Consider the following 19023-nt stretch of genomic DNA (forward strand, 5'->3'; position numbering starts at 1 on the left):
CATACGGTTTTCTATGACGTCTATACATGCGGTTTTCTATGACGTCTATACATACGGTTTTCTATGACGTCTCTATACATACGGTTTTCTATGACGTCTATACATACGGTTTTCTATGACGTCTCTATACATACGGTTTTCTATGACGTCTATACATACGGTTTTCTATGACGCGTCTATACGTACGGTTTTCTATGACGTCTATACATACGGTTTTCTATGACGTCTATACATACGGTTTTCTATGACGTCTCTATACATACGGTTTTCTATGACGTCTATACATACGGTTTTCTATGACGTCTATACATACGGTTTTCAATGACGTCTCTATATATACGGTTTTCTATGACATCTATACATACGGTTTTCTATGACGTCTATACGTACGGTTTTCTATGACGTCTATACCTACGGTTTTCTATGACGTCTATACGTACGGTTTTCTATGACGTCTATACATACGGTTTTCTATGATGTCTATACATACGGTTTTCTATGACGTCTATACATACGGTTTTCTATGACATCTATACATACGGTTTTCTATGACGTCTATACATACGGTTTTCTATGACGTCTCTATACATACGGTTTTCTATGACGTCTATACATACGGTTTTCTATGACGTGTCTATACATACGGTTTTCTATGACGTCTCTATACATACGGTTTTCTATGACGTCTATACATACGGTTTTCTATGACGTCTATACGTACGGTTTTCTATGATGTCTATACATACGGTTTTCTATGACGTCTATACATACGGTTTTCTATGACATCTATACATACGGTTTTCTATGACGTCTATACATACGGTTTTCTATGACGTCTCTATACATACGGTTTTCTATGACGTCTATACATACGGTTTTCTATGACGTGTCTATACATACGGTTTTCTATGACGTCTCTATACATACGGTTTTCTATGACGTCTATACATACGGTTTTCTATGACGTCTATACGTACGGTTTTCTATGACGTCTATACATACGGTTTTCTATGACGCTTCTATACGTACGGTTTTCTATGACGTCTATACATACGGTTTTCTATGACGTCTATATATACGGTTTTCTATGACGTCTCTATACATACGGTTTTCTATGACGTCTATACATACGGTTTTCTATGACGTCTATACATACGGTTTTCTATGACGTCTATACATACGTTTTTTTTACCCTGAAACCAGATACGGGAACCGTATTGTAAAAACGAGACGTGGATGCCGCCTAAGAGGCATAAATTGTAGGTGAAATCCGTGTTCACCCCACAGTCCCCTACATACTGATGAAATGTCCTCTGTGGCCCCAGGTGAAGGGGCCAATATACCCCCCCCCCCCGTATGATGTCATGCGCTGTAAATCCTTCTTCTCACACATCAATGGAGGCTCCTCTCCGATTCTTCAGCCCTGAGGCCGTCTGGTTAATGGGGCTAAAATTACCGGGTACGGCTGAGGTCACCTGACTGCGACGTCCATCTGAGCGGATAACCACAGAACCCCTCCCCCCATAAAGGACAATCTCAGAGCCCAGTAGGCTGCGTTCATACTGTTTAAAAAAAAAAAAAAAAATTTGCTTAATTTATTTATTTATTTTTTGCGTTTTTTCGTTTTTTACAGCACTTTTGGGATATTTGTGGCAAAATGGCTTAAATTTACAGTGATCGTGCAGGGGTAAAAACTAGGGATCGACAGATTATTGGCCGATATTCACGATTTTGGACATTATCGGTATCGGCAATTACCTTGCCGATCATGCCCCGCCTCCCAGGCCCCGCCCCGTCTCCCCGGCCAGAGACCACTGCCACCGCCCCATGGCCTCCCCCATCCCCGGTTTTATAATTACCTGTTCCCGGGGTCCGCGCTACTTCTGGCTCCTGCGACGTCCTGCGCAGCGCAATGACGAGTGACGTCAACTTATACTGGAATATCGGTATGAGTTATCGGCTATCGTCCTGAAAGGTCACAGATTATCGGTATCGGCCCTAAAAATTCGATATTGGTCGTTCCCTAGTAAAAACGCATCAACAATGCGGAAGATCTCACCAGTATAATGTGAACAGGGCTGTACAGACAATGGTTGGAACCTGCTCTATTACACAGGGAGAAGCGCAGGCAACAGCAGACGGTTATTTTAAGGGGTACGTTCACACGGACATATTACCTGCGGATTTTCCGCAGTGTATTTGCTGCAGAAATTCCACAGCGGATTTTGCTACCATTGACTTCAATGTGTCCGAAGGAAAATCTGCAAATCTGTCTCTATTGCGCATTTTCTGCTGACCGATTGAAGACACTGGTAGCAAAATCCACTGTGGATTTTCCGCAGCAAATACGCTGCAGAAAATCCGCAGGTAATCAGCCCATGCGAACGGACCCTTAGCCAGTGTTTTCCAAACAGAGTGTCTCCAGCTGTTGCAAAACTACAACTCTCAGCATGCCCGGACAGCCAACGGCTGTCCGGGCATGCTGGGAGTTGTAGTTTTGCAACAGCTGGAGACACACTGTTTGGAAAACACTGGTCAGATAGATTTTTGGCTGAACGTTTTCTCTATACATATGCACCTTCTACTCATTTGAGCATGCACGTGTCATCAATGGAGAGAGGTGAGTAAGCAAAAGGCAGGGCATGCTGGGAGTTGTAGTTTTGCAACAGCTGGAGGCACACTTTGGAAAACACTGATCAGATAAATTTTGGGCTGAACATTTTCTCTATACGTATGCACCTTCTACTCATTTGAGCATGCACGTGTCATCAATAGAGAGAGGTGAGTAAGCCAAAGGCTGTCCTGGCATTCTAGGAGTTGTAGTTTTGCATCAGCTGGAGGTACATTGGTTAAAAAACACTGTTCAGATAGATTTTTGGCTTAACATTTTCTCTATACACATGCACCTTCTACTCATTTGAGCATGCACGGGTCATCAATGGAGAGAGGTGAGTAAGCAAAAGGCTGTCCGGGCATGCTGGGATTTGTAGTTTTGCAACAGCTGGAGGTGCACTGGTTGGGAAACACTATATTAGATGTTGGCTAGACCCTCTCCCTATAGGTATGCACGATCAAGTCGGCTGAGCATGCATGTGGGGATGAGGATTAATCCAAAAGTTGTCTGGGCATGCTGGGAGTTGTAGTTTTGCAAGACTTTAGTAATTATTCAGTAATAATTAGTGTCACGAATATTTGCAATGCAATTTTTTTTCGATAATATCGGCACTTTGCGATTTCGCGAATATTTAGAAGATAGTGCTATATATTCGGAATGACGAATATTCGTGATTTTTTTTTTCAAATGCTAATTTTTATGCAAATTTTCCATACGAATTTTTGCATTGAAAAAAAAAGTGATTGTACATAGAGAATGTGCGAATTTCGCGAACATAGAACGAATAATCATCAATATTTGCGCAAAATATTGTGAATTCAAATATATGGCTAGTAATAATAAGACTAATCACTAGAGACTGGTGTTTCCCAACCAGGGTGCCTCCAGCTGTTGCACAACTAGAACTCCCAGCATGCCCTGCCTTTTGCTTACTCACCTCTCTCCATTGAGGACACATGCATGCTCAAATGAGTAGAAGGTGCATATGCATAGAGAAAATGTTCAGCCAACGTCTTTCTAAACAGTGTTTTCCAAACAGTGTGTCTCCAGCTGTTGCAAAACTATAACTCCCAGCATGCCCGGACAGCCGTTGGCTGTCCGGGCATGCTGAGAGTTGTAGTTTTGCAACAGCAGGAGACACACTGTTTGGAAAACACTGGCTAAGGGTTCATTCGCACGGGCAGATTACCTGCGGATTTTCCGTAGCGTATTTTCTGCAGTAAATCGACAGTGGATTTCGCTACCAGTGTCTTCAATGGGTCAGCAGAAAATCCGCAATAGAAACAGATATGACGACTTTCCTTCGGACCCATGGTAGTAATGGTAGCAAAATCCTCTGCGGAATTTCTGCAGCAAATACACTGCGGCATGCTGAGACTTGTAGTTTTGCAACAGCTGGAGACACTCTGTTTGGAAAACACTGGCTACGGGTCCGTTCAGAGAAAATGTTCAGCCAACATCTAAACAGTGTTTATCAACCAATGTACCTCCAGCTGTTGCAAAACTACAACTCCCAGCATGCCCGGACAGGCAATGCCATGAAAAAATCCTATAATAATATCCGTAGCGACCACATTTGACTCACTAAAAAAATAAAAAGGGGTAATTCAGAAATAATAATGCACGGTTGCTTTCTTCTAATAAAATAGCGCCACCCGTGTCGTCAGGTTGTGTGTAATATTACAACAAGGCTCCAATTACTTTATTGGAACTAAGCCGCAATACCACACACAACCTGAGGTCAGGGGTGGAGCCGTTTCTGCAAGAAAAGCAGAAAAATCAGCTTCGTTGTTGTAATCCTGGAGGAGAGTGAAGGAACGCCGCGCCCCTCTCGGCCCCAGTGCACACACGATGAGAAGACGCCCCCTGCTCCCCCAGACGGAGCTCGTGCCGGGGTGGGCGCGGCCTGCAGCAGGGGGTGGGCGGAAGCTTTCTCTGGTTTTGAAGGCACTTGTGGAATGTGAGGCGGGGCTACCGTGCAGAGAGGATAGTGATTGACAGGGTGTGGGCGTGACTAGAGGCGGGACCTGAAGCATCGGATTGCAGTGTGAAGCGGAGTGGGCGTTTCTTGGTTCGCTGTGTGGGCGTGACTCGGCTCGCTGTGTGGGCGTGTCTCGGCTCGCATTGTGGGCGTGTCTCGGCTCGCTGTGTGGGCGTGTCACGGCTCGCTGTGTGGGCGTGTCACGGCTCGCAGTGTGGGCGTGTCTCGGCTCGCTGTGAGGAGCGCTGAGCGGTGGTGCCTTCAGTCGGTGGTCGGAGTCGGTGCGCGGCGGTTGTTGCTCCGTGTGGGGATACCGTTGTTGTCGGGACCGTTATAACGGGAGTCGGTGAGGGACACGGAGACACTGGGGCCCCGGAGGGATGCTGCTCTCCCCGCCGTACAGGTGAGGCTGCCCCGCCGGGATTCCGACACTTGTTAGACTTGTTTTGCTTCATTGTAAGGGGCCGGAGCGGGGACCTGTGGTACTACAACTCCCAGCGGGCGATAACGGGGTGGAGAGCTCCGGGGCTGTGCTTTGACAGTGTGGCCCCCCCAGGAGCCGTCTCTTTGGGGCCCCCAGATGTGACTTCAATCATGTGACCGGTGATTATTAACCATGTGATCCCCGATCTGATAGATCCCCGTTGGTTACAGATCTGATTGGTGATCGATCAGAAACTTCCCCATCCTGCGGCTCAATGAGGGGAAACTTTGAGGGCTGTCAGGGCATGCTGGGAGTTGTTGTTTGTGAAACAGCTGGAGAGCCACAGGGTAATGGCAGGACACGCTGGGAGTTGTAGTTTTGTAAGTGAAGGCAGGGTCAGGACACGCTGAGAGTTGTAGTTTTGTAAGTGAAGGCTGGGTCAGGACACGCTGAGAGTTGTAGTTTTGTAAGTGAAGGCTGGGTCAGGACACGCTGAGAGTTGTAGTTTTGTAAGTGAAGGCAGGGTCAGGACACGCTGAGAGTTGTAGTTTTGTAAGTGAAGGCAGGGTCAGGACACGCTGAGAGTTGGAGTTTTGTAAGTGAAGGCTGGGTCAGGACACGCTGAGAGTTGTAGTTTTGTAAGTGAAGGCAGGGTCAGGACACGCTGAGAGTTGTAGTTTTGTAAGTGAAGGCTGGGTCAGGACACGCTGAGAGTTGTAGTTTTGTAAGTGAAGGCTGGGTCAGGACACGCTGAGAGTTGTAGTTTTGTAAGTGAAGGCTGGGTCAGGACACGCTGAGAGTTGTAGTTTTGTAAGTGAAGGCTGGGTCAGGACACGCTGAGAGTTGGAGTTTTGTAAGTGAAGGCTGGGTCAGGACACGCTGAGAGTTGTAGTTTTGTAAGTGAAGGCTGGGTCAGGACACGCTGAGAGTTGTAGTTTTGTAAGTGAAGGCTGGGTCAGGACACGCTGAGAGTTGTAGTTTTGTAAGTGAAGGCAGGGTCAGGACACGCTGAGAGTTGTAGTTTTGAAACAGCTGGAGAGCCACAAGTCGCTGCATTAGCCCATGTTGAAGGTGTTCAGGGCATTCTGGGAGTTGTAGTTTTGCAGCAATTGGAGTGACACAGGTTTTGGGGGACACAGAGCAGTGTTTCCCAACCAGTGTGCATCCAGCTGTTGCAAAACTACAACTACAACCGCTGGCTGTCTGGGCATGCTGGGAGTTGTAGTTTTGCCACATCTGGAGGTCCGCTTTCTGTGAAGTTTCTTGTTAGATTGTATCAGGCAGAATCTGAGAGGTTTCTGTGACGTTTTGATCTCTTCAGGGGTCGTGGGTTCCTGATGTGTAATGAGGGAGGGTTATCATTGGCAGCACACGCTGTGGCGGTGTTATTTATACCGTGTTCCGCCATCATTGTGGAGAAGACATTAATATGTAGGGAATAAAGCGGCGCCGCTCTGCAGGGTGTGACAGGTTGTTGTTGTTGTTGTTGTTGTTACATTGTTGCACTTTCTTCTGCCTCCTCCTTGTTGTGTGATCTGCAACATCGGCTGCTACGAAAAAAGTCGCCATCCAGAGGTGCAGAGCCGCAGCGCGCCTTAATGTTCTGTGGTCGGAGGAGAAACGGCACCAGATGGGGATCGGAAACTGTGTCACGTGATCCCCAACCTGTGCAAAAAAAAAAAAAACTACAACTCCCCAGCATGGTTATTAACATCTTGGATTATGCAGCTGTAGTTGTTATGTAGCTGTAGAGCAGTGGTTCTAAAACTGTGACCCTCCAGCTGTTGCAAGAATACAACTCCCAGCATGCCTGGAAAGCCAACGGCTGTCCGAGCATGCTGGAAGTTGTAGTTTTGCAACAGCTGGAGGCACACTGGTTGGGAAACACTAGCCTAAGGCTCTCCAGGCATGCTGGAAGTTGTAGTTTTGCAACAGCTGGAGACACACTGATAAGGAAACTCTACTTTAGTGTCGCCAAACCTTCAGTCATGTGACCGGTGATTGTTAACCATGTAATCCCTGATTTTATAGATCCCTGCTTGTTACAGATCTTATTGGTGATTGATCAGAAACTTCCGCAACGATCGCAAAACTACTACTCCCAGCATGCTGGGAGTTGTAGTTTTGAAACAACTGGATGATGGGGAACACTACAGTAGATCATGTCTTTGCCTGTCAAGGCATGCTGGGAGTTGTAGTTATGAAACAGCTGGATGGCCACAAGTTAAGAGTACGTTACATTAGCCCTGGTTGTCTTGGCATGCTGGGAGTTGTAGTTTTGCAACAGCTGGAGGCACCCTGATTAGGAAACACTACTTTAGTGTCGCCAAACCTTCAGTCATGTGACCGGCGATTGTTAACCATGTAATCCCTGATCTTATAGATCCCTGCTTGTTACAGATCTTATTGGTAATTGATCAGAAACTTCCCCAACGATGGCAAAACTACAACTCCCAGCATGCCCGGACATCCTTTCACCTCTAGTCCCAGCTGGGGGATATACGTTCCGCAGTGTGAACGCTTCCTCTGTATAGCAGAGCCGTCCGCTCCCGTTATATACATGACATCATGGCGGTCTGGATGGCGCGTGCGGAGTGTAAGGCCGTGTACACACATGGCTGCCAGACCGTGATAAACCTACGTGTGCGCGTTCCGTCTGCGCTCTGTTCACACCGATACATTTCTAGCTCAGCTACATCAGTCTCACTTAATAATACGGCTCAACCTTTCTTCTCTATTCTGTCGCTTTGCGGCTGTTACAAAACTAAAACTCCAGGGAAAGACAGTCGGGGCCTGATGGGAGTTGTAGTTTTGCTGCAGCTATCAGGGTATGATGGGAGTTGTAGTTTTGCTGCAGCTGGGGAGCCGTGGGCGGTCGGACGCCATACTGAATGCTGTCACTTCATTATGGGGGTAGTTTGGGGGCCTCTGGTAGATGACCCCAGGCTATAGCTGCAGTATGACCCCCCCCCCCCCACACCTGGACGCCCCTCGGAGTTCACCGTGCGGAGGTAATCTGTGTCCCCGCTGCGTCGCTGATCTCTCCCGGGCGTCTTAAGCCGGGTTCACACCACATTTGTGCAGTACAGCTCCCGTATACGTGATCAATTTGAAAACCGTACAGAACCGTATTGAAAACCGTATGTGAGAAGTCGCATCCGTTGTGTCGGTTTTGCATCCTGTTGGGTTTTATCAGTATTTTATTCCCGTACCCAAAACCGTAACTTTTCTTAGACGGATTTGCATCATTTTTCAAACCGTATATGGATTATAATTTGTTCACACGTTTTGTCCGGTTTTGAGGAATCAGTTTTTTTTTTTAAATCAAAAACCTGATACGGGAAACTGTACTGCGCAAATGTGGTGTGAACCCACCCGGCCTTACAGAAGGATCCCTCTAATGGGAATAAACACCATCACCCGGACCCCACAGTCTGATCTGAATGGGGCCGACCCCGAGGAGGAGGAGAGGAGTCGGTCCTAATGTGATCACTGGAAGGTTTTCTACATTATGGATCACAGATCTGTAGGGATCTCTATAGTGACCTTCTCCGGGGGCAGCAATACTAGAAGCACAGGACGGGGGGGACATGGGGGACTGAGGGGCTGCCGCTCTGTGACGGTTGTTGTGGTGCATGAGATCTGTCGGTCTCTGCTGTGATCCAGTCTGGGATCCATTGATGGGATGTAGAACTGTCAGTCTCTCTTGTGATCCGGTCTGGGCTCCATTGATAGAATGTAGATCTGTTGTGATCCGGTCTGGGCTCCATTGATAGAATGTAGATCTGTTGTGATCCGGTCTGGGCTCCATTGATAGAATGTAGATCTGTTGTGATCCGGTCTGGGCTCCATTGATAGAATGTAGATCGGTTGTGATCCGGTCTGGGCTCCATGGATAGAATGTAGATCGGTTGTGATCCGGTCTGGGTTCCATTGATAGTTCGACATCCTATCGGTCTTTGTGATCTGGTCTGGAATCCATTGATAGAATGTAGATCTGTTGTGATCCGGTCTGGGCTCCATTGATAGAATGTAGATCTGTTGTGATCCGGTCTGGGCTCCATTGATAGAATGTAGATCGGTTGTGATCCGGTCTGGGCTCCATGGATAGAATGTAGATCGGTTGTGATCCGGTCTGGGTTCCATTGATAGTTCGACATCCTATCGGTCTTTGTGATCTGGTCTGGAATCCATTGATAGGATGTAGATCTGTTGGTTTCTCTTGTGATCTGGTCTTGGATCCAACAATAGAATTTAGATCTGTCAATCTGCTGTGATCTGTCTGGGATCCATTGATAGGATGTAGATCTCTTGGTCCCTGTTGTGATCTGGTCTGGGATCTATTGATAGGATGTAGATCTGTTGGTTTCTCTTGTGATCTGGTCTTGGATCCAACGATAGGATGTAGATCTGTCAATGTCTGCTGTGATCTGTCTGGGATCCATTGATAGGATGTAGATCTCTTGGTCCCTGTCGTGATCTGGTCTGGGATCCATTGATGGGATGTAGATCTGTCAGTCCCTGTTGTGATCTGGTCTGGACTCATAGTGTAGTGCATTTGCAGGTCTGCAGCCCATGTAACAGAGGATCAGGCTGTGATTGACAGGGATTCTGGGAGCTGATCCCGTCCGATCACCATCGTCCGTGAGGAGCGCGCCCTGTAATGCGTCGCCCGTGAGGAGCGCGCCCTGTAATGCGTCGCCCGTGAGGAGCGCGCCCTGTAATGCGTCGCCCGTGAGGAGCGCGCCCTGTAATGCGTCGCCCGTGAGGAGCGCGCCCTGTAATGCGTCGCCCGTGAGGAGCGCGCCCTGTAATGCGTCGCCCGTGAGGAGCGCGCCCTGTAATGCGTCGCCCGTGAGGAGCGCGCCCTGTAATGCGTCGCCCGTGAGGAGCGCGCCCTGTAATGCGTCGCCCGTGAGGAGCGCGCCCTGTAATGCGTCGCCCGTGAGGAGCGCGCCCTGTAATGCGTCGCCCGTGAGGAGCGCGCCCTGTAATGCGTCGCCCGTGAGGAGCGCGCCCTGTAATGCGTCGCCCGTGAGGAGCGCGCCCTGTGATGCGTCGCCCGTGAGGAGCGCGCCCTGTGATGCGTCGCCCGTGAGGAGCGCGCCCTGTGATGCGTCGCCCGTGAGGAGCGCGCCCTGTGATGCGTCGCCCGTGAGGAGCGCGCCCTGTGATGCGTCGCCCGTGAGGAGCGCGCCCTGTGATGCGTCGCCCGCGAGGAGCGCGCCCTGTGATGCGTCGCCCGCGAGGCGCCCGCCCTGTATACGCCTCTATACACAGCACATTGTAGTCTATCGGAGCCGTTATACAGATCCTCCTATTAGTCTCTGTTTCTCTTCTTGTTACGGATGTTTCGTCAATATTTACCAATTAACCCTCCACAGAGAATCGTCCCCGTGGAAACTGACACATTGTAACGAGACGAGAACGAGCGCAGCCGCCTGGTCAGGGTGCGACTTCCTTCTGTCACCTCCTCGTCCTCTGTATACAATGAATAGTAATGTAACAGTATATAACAAACCTACAATAAACCGATAATATATACGGGGGGGGGGTCCTGTATATGTTTGGACGCAGTTTCGATTTGTTGGAATAGATTATTGTGCGTCTGCTGGGAGTGTTGTAGGTTTGTATAACACAAGTAGAGAGACGGCCGCACGTCCACCATTTGTATTTTGATCTATTTCGTTCTCAGTATAAATCAAAGGACTAACAGGTTATTATTATTCATGTGGATTGTAAAGTACAAGTCCAGTCGCCACGTCAAGGTCTCCTGTCAGTCAGTCCCTAACCTGCCGGGTCCCTAACCTGACACTGGCGTAGTGCCCGCCGGGGGAGCGACCCAGTGGCCGTTGTTTTGTAGGTTTGGGATGTAACAGTATGTCAGGCTGGGTTCACACTACGTTTTCTCTCATACGGGAGCGTATACGGCAGGAAGAGCTAAAACCTCGCGCTCCCGTATGTCATTCATTTCAATGAGACGGCCGGAGTGAAACATTCGGTCGGCTCATTTTTGCGCCGTATGCACTTTTTCCCCGGACCTAAATCTGTGGTCAACCGTGGTTTGAGGTCCGGTTGTAAAAGCGTATACGGCGCAAAAATGCTGCTGTAGCCCATCTGCTTTATGGTTGGACGTGATGTGCGGTCAGAGATGGTATTCTGCAGACTTTGGTTGTAACCAGTGGTTATTGGAGTTACTGTTGCCTCTCTGTCATCTCGAACCAGTCTGCCAATTCTCCTCTGACACCAACAAGGCATTTTCTGTCCACATAGTGGCCGCTCACTGGATATTTTCTCTTTTACGGACCCTTCTCTGTAAACTCTAGAAAGGCTCAGCCACTTAAAGGGGTAGTCCAGTGGTGAACAACTTATCCCCTTTCCTAAGGATAGAGGATAAGTTTGAGATCGCGGGGGGTCTGACCGCTGGGGCCCCCTGCGATCTCCTGTACGGAGCCCCGACAGCCCGCGGGAAGGGGGCGTGTCGACCTCCGCACGAAGCGGCAGCCCCCTCATACAACTCTATAGCAGAGCTGAAGCATTACCTTCTGCAATCTCCGGCTCTGCCATTGAGGTGTATTGAGGGGGCGTGTCGGCCGCCGCTTCGTGCGGTGGTCGACACCCACTATCTGGCTGGAGAGCCTGGCCCCATACAGAGAGATCGCAGGGGGCCCCAGCGGTCGCCCCCCCCCCCCCGCGATAAGTTTTTCACCACTGGACTACCCCTTTAAATCCCCTTTCTTCCCCATTCGGATGCTCGGTTTGAACTTCATCAAGTTGTCTTGACCGCATCTACATGCCTAAATGCGTTGAGCTTCTACTGTGTGATTGGCTGATTAGCTATTTGTGATTATGAGATATTGAACAGGTGTAACTAACAAAGTGGCCAGTGAGTGTATATATAATGGGGGGGAGATATAGTCCTATGTGTATATATAATGGGGGGAAATATAATCCTACGTGTATATATAATGGGGGGAGATATAGTCCTGTGTGTATATAATGGGGGGGGGAGATATAGTCCTATGTGTATATATAATGGGGGGAGATATAGTCCTATGTGTATATATAATGGGGGGAGATATAGTCCTACGTGTGTATATAATGGGGGGAGATATAGTCCTACGTGTATGTGTATATATATATATATATATATTGGGGGGAGATATAGTCCTACGTGTATATATAATGGGGGGGGAGATATAGTCTTGTGTGTACATATAATGGGGGGGGAGATATAGTCCTGTGTGTGTGTGTGTGTATATATATGTATATATATATATAATATTGGGGAGATATAGTCCTGCGTGTATATGATGAGGAGATATAGTCCTGTGTGTATATGATGAGGAGATATAGTCCTGTGTGTGTATGATGAGGAGATATAGTCCTGTGTGTATATGATGAGGAGATATAGTCCTGTGTGTATATATAATGGGGGGAGATAGAGTCCTACGTGTATATATAATGGGGGGAGATAGAGTCCTACGTGTATATATAATGGGGGGAGATATAGTCCTGCGTGTATATATAATGGGGGAGATATAGTCCTACGTGTATATATAATGGGGGGAGATATAGTCCTGCGTGTATATATAATGGGGGGAGATATAGTCCTGCGTGTATATATAATGGGGGGAGATATAGTCCTGCGTGTATATATAATGGGGGGAGATATAGTCCTGCGTGTATATATAATGGGGGGAGATATAGTCCTGCGTGTATATATAATGGGGGGGAGATATAGTCCTGCGTGTATATATAATGGGGGGGAGATATAGTCCTACGTGTATATATAATTGGGGGGGGGAGAAATAGTCCTACGTGTATATATAATTGGGGGGGGGGGGAGATATAGTCCTACGTGTATATATAATGGGGGGGGGGAGATATAGTCCTACGTGTATATATAATGGGGGGGGGGAGATATAGTCCTACGTGTATATATAATGGGGGGGGAGATATAGTCCTACGTGTATATATAATGGGGGGGAGATATAGTCCTACGTGTATATATAATGGGGGGAGATATAGTCCTACGTGTATATATAATGGGGGAGATATAGTCCTACGTGTATATAATGGGGGAGATATAGTCCTGTGTGTGTGTATATATAATGGGGGGGAGGAGATATAGTCCTGTGTGTATATAATGGGGGGGGGGAGATATAGTCCTGTGTATATATAATGGGGGGAGATATAGTCCTGTGTATATATAATGGGGGGGGGGGGAGATATAGTCCTGTGTGTATATAATGAGGGGAGATATAGTCCTGTGTGTATATAATGGGGGGAGATATAGTCCTGTGTGTATATAATGGGGGAGATATAGTCCTGTGTGTATATAATGGGGGAGATATAGTCCTGTGTGTATATAATGGGGGAGATATAGTCCTGTGTGTATATATAATGGGGGGAGATATAGTCATGTGTGTGTATATAATGGGGGGAGATATAGTCCTGTGTGTATATAATGAGGGGAGATATAGTCCTGTGTAAATATAATGGGGGGAGATATACTCCTGTGTGTATATAATGAGGGGAGATATAGTCCTGTGTGTATATAATGGGGGAGATATAGTCCTGTGTGTATATAATGGGGGAGATATAGTCCTGTGTGTATATAATGGGGGAGATATAGTCCTGTGTGTATATAATGGGAGAGATATAGTCCTGTGTGTATATAATGGGGGAGATATAGTCCTGTGTGTATATAATGGGGGAGATATACTCCTGTGTATATATAATGAGGGGAGATATAGTCCTGTGTATATATAATGGGGGGAGATATACTCCTGTGTATATATAATGAGGGGAGATATAGTCCTGTGTGTATATAATGGGGGAGATATAGTCCTGTGTGTATATAATGGGGGAGATATAGTCCTGTGTGTATATAATGGGGGAGATATAGTCCTGTGTGTATATAATGGGAGAGATATAGTCCTGTGTGTATATAATGGGGGAGATATAGTCCTGTGTGTATATAATGGGGGAGATATAGTCCTGTGTGTATATAATGGGGGAGATATAGTCCTGTGTGTATATAATGGGGGGAGATATAGTCCTGTGTGTATATAATGAGGGGAGATATAGTCCTGTGTGTATATAATGGGGGGAGATATAGTCCTGTGTGTATATAATGGGAGAGATATAGTCCTGTGTGTATATAATGGGGGAGATATAGTCCTGTGTATATATAATGGGGGGAGATATAGTCCTGTGTGTATATAATGAGGGGAGATATAGTCCTGTGTGTGTATATAATGAGGGGAGATATAGTCCTGTATATATATAATGGGGGGAGATATAGTCCTGTGTGTATATAATGGGGGGAGATATAGTCCTGTGTGTATATAATGGGGGAGATATAGTCCTGTGTGTATATAATGGGGGGAGATATAGTCCTGTGTGTATATAATGGGGGAGATATAGTCCTGTGTGTATATAATGGGGGGAGATATAGTCCTGTGTGTATATAATGGGGGAGATATAGTCCTGTGTGTATATAATGGGGGGAGATATAGTCCTGTGTGTATATAATGGGGGAGATATAGTCCTGTGTGTATATAATGGGGGGAGATATAGTCCTGTGTGTATATAATGGGGGAGATATAGTCCTGTGTGTATATAATGGGGGGAGATATAGTCCTGTGTGTATATAATGGGGGAGATATAGTCCTGTGTGTATATAATGAGGGGAGATATAGTCCTGTGTGTATATAATGGGAGAGATATAGTCCTGTGTGTATATAATGGGAGAGATATAGTCCTGTGTGTATATAATGGGGGAGATATAGTCCTGTGTGTATATAATGGGAGAGATATAGTCCTGTGTGTATATAATGGGGGAGATATAGTCCTGTGTGTATATAATGGGAGAGATATAGTCCTGTGTGTATATAATGGGGGAGATATAGTCCTGTGTGTATATAATGGGGGAGATATAGTCCTGTGTGTATATAATGGGGGAGATATAGTCCTGTGTGTATATAATGGGGGAGATATAGTCCTGTGTGTATATGAGGGGAGATATAGTCCTGTGTGTATATAATGGGGGAGATATAGTCCTGTATGGTCTCCGCCCCGGTGTCTCCTATGAATCTCATCAATCACATTTGTCACTTTTATGGCTCCTCAGTATTTTCGCACCGCGGTGACGCGTCGGCCTCTGGTTATTCACACCGATGATGAGACGTTGCGGTGATGAGACGTTGCGGTGATCTCACGGCTCCAGTATTTCCTCCGGTCACGTTTTGTCCTTTTATCAGAGAACGATTTACAGGTTTTATTACTTTGTGCAATACATAAAGCAGTGTTTCCCAACCAGGGTGCCTCCAGCTGTTGCAAAACTCCAGCTCCCAGCATGGTTTTGCATAGTTAACAGATCTTGCCCACTGTGCAGGAGAAGGGACTGTCACCCTTCTGCCTATATAGGAGAGTGTTGTGGGCATGCTCTGTGATCTACGCATAAGTCATGATGCAGGGTGGGAGAAGAGGAGAGCCACTGTTGTGGGCATGCTCTGTGATCTACGCATAAGTCATGGTGCAGGGTGGGAGAAGAGGAGAGCCACTGTTGTGGGCATGCTCTGTGATCTACGCATAAGTCATGGTGCAGGGTGGGAGAAGAGGAGAGCCGCTGTTGTGGGCATGCTCTGTGATCTACGCATAAGTCATGGTGCAGGGTGGGAGAAGAGGAGAGCCGCTGTTGTGGGCATGCTCTGTGATCTACGCATAAGTCATGGTGCAGGGTGGGAGAAGAGGAGAGCCGCTGTTGTGGGCATGCTCTGTGATCTACGCATAAGTCATGGTGCAGGGTGGGAGAAGAGGAGAGCCGCTGTTGTGGGCATGCTCTGTGATCTACGCATAAGTCACTGTGCAGGGTGGGAGAAGAGGAGAGCCACTGTTGTGGGCATGCTCTGTGATCTACGCATAAGTCACTGTGCAGGGTGGGAGAAGAGGAGAGCCACTGTTGTGAGCATGCTCTGTGATCTACGCATAAGTCATGGTGCAGGGTGGGAGAAGAGGAGAGCCGCTGTTGTGGGCATGCTCTGTGATCTACGCATAAGTCATGGTGCAGGGTGGGAGAAGAGGAGAGCCGCTGTTGTGGGCATGCTCTGTGATCTACGCATAAGTCATGGTGCAGGGTGGGAGAAGAGGAGAGCCGCTGTTGTGGGCATGCTCTGTGATCTACGCATAAGTCATGGTGCAGGGTGGGAGAAGAGGAGAGCCGCTGTTGTGGGCATGCTCTGTGATCTACGCATAAGTCATGGTGCAGGGTGGGAGAAGAGGAGAGCCACTGTTGTGGGCATGCTCTGTGATCTACGCATAAGTCATGGTGCAGGGTGGGAGAAGAGGAGAGCCGCTGTTGTGGGCATGCTCTGTGGCTTGTACAGAGATAAGTAGGTTAGAACGAGTAGCGCAGAAGGTGGCGCAACTCACGGGAAAACAGGCGCGGTTTGACTGTGTCTCACGCTCTCGCTCCATGTGACCTGCCCTGGTGTTTTTAGCAGTGATTGGAATCCCCCCTCCCCCCCCCCCCCCATTGTTTTTCCGGTCACTTTAGCGCCTTTTTTCTGGATTTTTACTAATGACTAGTAACGCAGCCATCGTGTTCTTTTTCTTTCCTATCACCATTTGCGCACAATAGAATCCGAATCCGTCATGGCTTCACTTTCCCTGGATCTTATCAGCGCCGGCTCTCGCACGCCCGTGTTTTTCCTGTCGGTTCGCGCTGTGGATTGTAGTTTAATACCCCGGAGAGCGCGGGATTTGGCAGCCGATCACATGGAGGCCTCTGACTTCTTCACAACAACAAATGTCTGAGGAAACGAAAGCGAATCTTAAGACGCCAAATGGACATTGTATGTTGCAGAACTACAACTCCCAGCATGCCCAAACAGCCAACATCTGTCCGAAAATGTTGGGAGTTGTAGTTGGGAGTTGCAGGCCGTCTGTTTGGGAAACACTGACCTGTTGTCTTCTATGGGAGAGTGACTTCTGCATAGTTCACAAAGCATGCCCACTACAAGGAGGACAGCAGGGACTATCTGCCTATATAGGAGAGTATTGTGGGCATGCTCTGTGAGCTGAGCATAAGTCATTGTGCAGGGTAGGAGAAGAGCTGTGAATATAACCAATATGACCTCTGTGGGAGAGTGTTGTGGGCATGCTCTGTGAGCTGAGCATAAGTCATTGTGCAGGGTAGGAGAAGAGCTGTGAATATAACCAATATGACCTCTGTGGGAGAGTGTTGTGGGCATGCTCTGTGAGCTGAGCATAAGTCATTGTGCAGGGTAGGAGAAGAGCTGTGAATATAACCAATATGACCTCTGTGGGAGAGTGTTGTGGGCATGCTCTGTGAGCTGAGCATAAGTCATTGTGCAGGGTAGGAGAAGAGCTGTGAATATAACCAATATGACCTCTGTGGGAGAGTGTTGTGGGCATGCTCTGTGGCCTGTTCAGTGGAAGGGGAGTGGAGGACATCACCTATTGTGAATAATGGATCTGATTCCAACAATAAGTCATAGAGGGGGGGGGGGGGCTCCTGTCTGTCAGGGTGTATGATGTCATAGCGGGGGCTCCTCTCTGTCAGGGTGTATGATGTCATAGCGGGGGCTCCTCTCTGTCAGGGTGTATGATGTCATAGCGGGGGCTCCTCTCTGTCTGGGTGTATGATGTCATAGAGGGGGCTCCTCTCTGTCAGGGTGTATGATGTCATAGAGGGGGGGGGCTCTTCTCTGTCAGGGTGTATGATGTCATAGAGGGGGAGGTGCTCCTGTCTGTCAGGGTGTATGATGTCATAGAGGGGGAGGGGCTCCTGTCTGTCAGGGTGTATGATGTCATAGAGGGGGGGGCTCCTCTCTGTCAGGGTGTATGATGTCATAGAGGGGGGGGCTCCTCTCTGTCAGGGTGTATGATGTCATAGCGGGGGCTCCTCTCTGTCAGCGTGTATGATGTCATAGCGGGGGCTCCTCTCTGTCTGGGTGTATGATGTCATAGAGGGGGCTCCTCTCTGTCAGGGTGTATGATGTCATAGAGGGGGGGGCTCCTCTCTGTCAGGGTGTATGATGTCATAGCGGGGGCTCCTCTCTGTCAGGGTGTATGATGTCATAGCGGGGGCTCCTCTCTGTCAGGGTGTATGATGTCATAGCGGGGGCTCCTCTCTGTCTGGGTGTATGATGTCATAGAGGGGGCTCCTCTCTGTCAGGGTGTATGATGTCATAGAGGGGGGGGGCTCCTCTCTGTCAGGGTGTATGATGTCATAGCGGGGGCTCCTCTCTGTCAGGGTGTATGATGTCATAGCGGGGGCTCCTGTCTGTCAGGGTGTATGATGTCATAGCGGGGGCTCCTCTCTGTCTGGGTGTATGATGTCATAGAGGGGGCTCCTGTCTGTCTGGGTGTATGATGTCATAGAGGGGGCTCCTGTCTGTCAGGGTGTGTGATGTCATAGAGGGGGGGGGTGCTCCTGTCTGTCAGGGTGTGTGATGTCATAGAGGGGGCTCCTCTCTGTCGAGGTGTATGATGTCATAGAGGGGGGGGCTCCTCTCTGTCAGGGTGTATGATGTCATAGCGGGGGCTCCTCTCTGTCTGGGTGTATGATGTCATAGAGGGGGCTCCTGTCTGTCTGGGTGTATGATGTCATAGAGGGGGCTCCTGTCTGTCAGGGTGTGTGATGTCATAGAGGGGGGGGGTGCTCCTGTCTGTCAGGGTGTGTGATGTCATAGAGGGGGCTCCTCTCTGTCGAGGTGTATGATGTCATAGAGGGGGGCTCCTCTCTGTCAGGGTGCATGATATCATAGAGGAGGGGGCTCCTGTCTGTCAGGGTGTGTGATGTCATAGAGGGGGGGGTGCTCCTGTCTGTCAGGGTGTGTGATGTCATAGAGGGGGCTCCTCTCTGTCGAGGTGTATGATGTCATAGAGGGGGGCTCCTCTCTGTCAGGGTGCATGATATCATAGAGGAGGGGGCTCCTGTCTGTCAGGGTGTGTGATGTCATAGAGGAGGGG

At 48.3% G+C, this 19023-nt stretch overlaps 1 protein-coding gene across 1 annotated transcript in view; it reads left to right on the top strand.

The window, feature by feature from the left end:
* The first annotated feature begins 4818 nt into the window (after window positions 1-4818).
* ARHGAP29 (Rho GTPase activating protein 29) overlaps window positions 4819-19023 on the top strand; it is a 163660-nt gene continuing 149455 nt past the window's right edge. Inside the window, exon 1 of the mRNA XM_056526663.1 lies at window positions 4819-4998. The gene's annotated coding sequence lies outside the window, so the exon portion shown is untranslated. The remainder of the gene's footprint in view (window positions 4999-19023) is intronic.

The sequence above is a fragment of the Hyla sarda genome, chromosome 6 (assembly GCF_029499605.1).
Source record: "Hyla sarda isolate aHylSar1 chromosome 6, aHylSar1.hap1, whole genome shotgun sequence".
Classification (NCBI taxonomy): Eukaryota; Metazoa; Chordata; class Amphibia; order Anura; family Hylidae; genus Hyla; species Hyla sarda.